Consider the following 2,717-nt stretch of genomic DNA (forward strand, 5'->3'; position numbering starts at 1 on the left):
ACAATAGCCAATCCGACTATAGATAATTGGTCTTTGATTTCATTTAGCTAGTCATCACTTGGTGTCACTACACCATAAAATGCCTACTGTAACACCAAAAAAATGTTGTATTAGGGGGTAAATATGTTGCTCTTGCCCCATTTTTAAGCTAAGGTAACATTTTCTTAAAGATATGTTTTTCAATATTGCCTTAGGGGTCTAAGGTAACATCTGCGGTGCCTAAGGCAACATCGTATTTTATGTTACTATAACTTGCTATTGCAACAGAATGAGAGATCAGTTATAACTTGTTTTTTATGTTACCTTAGAGGTAAAAAAAGGTTTAAAAAGTGGGACCCACAGTGGGACCCATGTTGTGTTGACATGGCATGATGATGTGGCATGTGGGTCCCATTTTTTTGTAGTATCATTTTTATTCCTAGGGTAACATTTTAGGAGCTGCTATAACATTTATATGTAAGCTAGTGAAACATTTATATAGCATCTTGTAACACTTTATAAAATCTAATGTAACACTTTAACCAGAAAAAAATTAAAATGTACTGTTGGAATATATACAATCCCAAAATACCAAATCATTAATGCAACAATACAATTTATACAAACCAACCAAACTGATTACCAATCACAAAAGAACTAAGATAAACTACTTAAACAAAATGGAAGGCAGCCATGCACTCATCACGATTCCTTAGGGAGCATAGCTAGTTTGGTGGTATCATCATCTTGTTGCTTAACATTAGCCTGTATTTTACATCAAAATAATAACTATAAATACTCAGATGCACTAATTTAATATGCGAGAAGAATGTGGTATATCTTTACCTTTAGCATGGAAGTATCCACAGTAACTTCCGCAAGCCATGCACACATCACGATTGCTCAGGGAGCATACCATATGTGCTAGTTTGGTGGTGTCATCATCGTCTTGCTGATTAACCTTTTTCTGCATTTTACATCAAAATGATAACTATAGATACTCCGATGAACTAATTGAATATGTGAAAAGAATGTGACATCTCTTTACAAAAAGTCCACTAAAGAAATAAATCACAAAGGAAGACAAAAGAACAAAGTACAGACTTTATTCTTTGCTTCTGGTCTAAATCAGCATATTACGGGTACATAATATTGTACATACTGGTAAATAGCAGGAGGCATTAAGACATACATTTTCAGAATCGGCACTAAAAAGCTGTTGTTCTAAATAAACTCCTAAAATGTTGTTCTGCCATCAAGGTAAATAAATTTTCAGAATCAGCACTCAAAATCCATTGTTATAAAAAAAACTCCTAAAAGGTACTGAATCAGTCCATCCTTTGAAAACCTGCCCCATCTCATGTCCACACAAAGCTCAATATACTTGAACATAATCTTCTCATGCGCTTTCTGCCATGCCCTGTACCAATAACAAATATTAACTTATTTACTTATCCTATTTGCAGGTGACAATTATAGGACCAAATATTCTATATATAAAATCAACTAACCAAGTAAAACAATTATTTGTTTAACAACCAATTTAGCAATGCCCGGGGCTAGGAGGGGTGTGTTTTATAGTTTGATGCAATGCAACAACACCTTTTAACTAGGTTTTTGTAAAATTTGATAAAACGAATCATTTGTAACTACTCAGAGTTTCCAACATAGAAATAAGTACAAACAACGAGTTGCATATGCAGCAGCTATTAAGTTAATATATGTATTAGCAAAAAGTATCGAAAACAAATAATTAGCAAATTAATAAAGTAAATCAAACATTAGCAAGAGCAGATAGTATACGAGGCATTAGTACAAAGATGAAACAGGCTTACCGGATAACTGCAAAACAGGGTATGAATAAGAGGTTCTGTGAAAAGCACGACTGCTGATTAAACTTGTTGATATAGCAGTATAATATATATTTGTAGGTTTCCTGAGAAAGGTACGTGAAATCATCCCCCTAGAGTAGCCATCGACATCAGAATGAATTACCAGTCGACAGAAAAAGTATGTTTGTGTTCTGATTCAGACTACAATTTTTAACCTAAAACTTAATGATAAATGCTAGGATCAAGAATGATAAATGTTCATCACAGCAAAATACTGTAAAATAAAACTTATCAAATAAATAGAAATACAGTACATGCATAAATCGACATCAAATCCAAATGTGTCATGGGAGATTAGTAATATATACAACACATCTTTTTTGGCTAAGTATTCTTATACGAAAATATAGTTACCTGCATGAAGCTATTAAGCAAGTTTGTCTTAACTTTGCGTTTGATATAAAGAGAAGATGCAAGGAAGAAAAGGACATCCATAAAGGAACATGAGAATGGCTGGAACTCCAGAACCTAATTTCCACCCGAAATGTTCTTGAATATAGACACTGCCACTGTAAGCAAGCAGAAGTGCAACAACTGCAGAAGCATAATTAAACATAAAAATCAAATTACAACCACCTTTACTGCCTTTCTGTTACAAAAAATCAGAATAATTAAACATAAAAAATTAGTTCGGCACAATAACACACATACACACACAAAAACCAATAAGAAGATCTCCAGTTGTTATTTAATTAAACATCAATTCACCATAAAGTCGGACACGTCAACAAAGAACATTTATATTAATTATGATTTCTTTTTCGGCGCGATTATGAAGAATTGTCTTTTTAATCAATATTTTCATAGAAATAACAATAAATGAATGAGTGGTACACATTATAAATT

The 2,717-nt window shown here is 32.8% G+C and overlaps 1 long non-coding RNA gene across 1 annotated transcript; it reads right to left on the reverse strand.

Annotated features, from left to right (window-relative positions):
* Positions 1-824: 824 nt before the first annotated feature.
* On the reverse strand, positions 825-2,370 carry LOC141697134 (uncharacterized). The gene is made up of 4 exons (XR_012564595.1): positions 2,226-2,370; positions 1,328-1,399; positions 1,172-1,228; positions 825-946 (listed from the first exon to the last, which is right to left on the reverse strand). It is a non-coding gene; the product is annotated as an uncharacterized LOC141697134 (long non-coding RNA).
* Between the last annotated feature and the right edge of the window lie 347 nt (positions 2,371-2,717).

Source organism: Apium graveolens, chromosome 11, assembly GCF_009905375.1.
Source record: "Apium graveolens cultivar Ventura chromosome 11, ASM990537v1, whole genome shotgun sequence".
NCBI lineage: Eukaryota > Viridiplantae > Streptophyta > Magnoliopsida > Apiales > Apiaceae > Apium > Apium graveolens.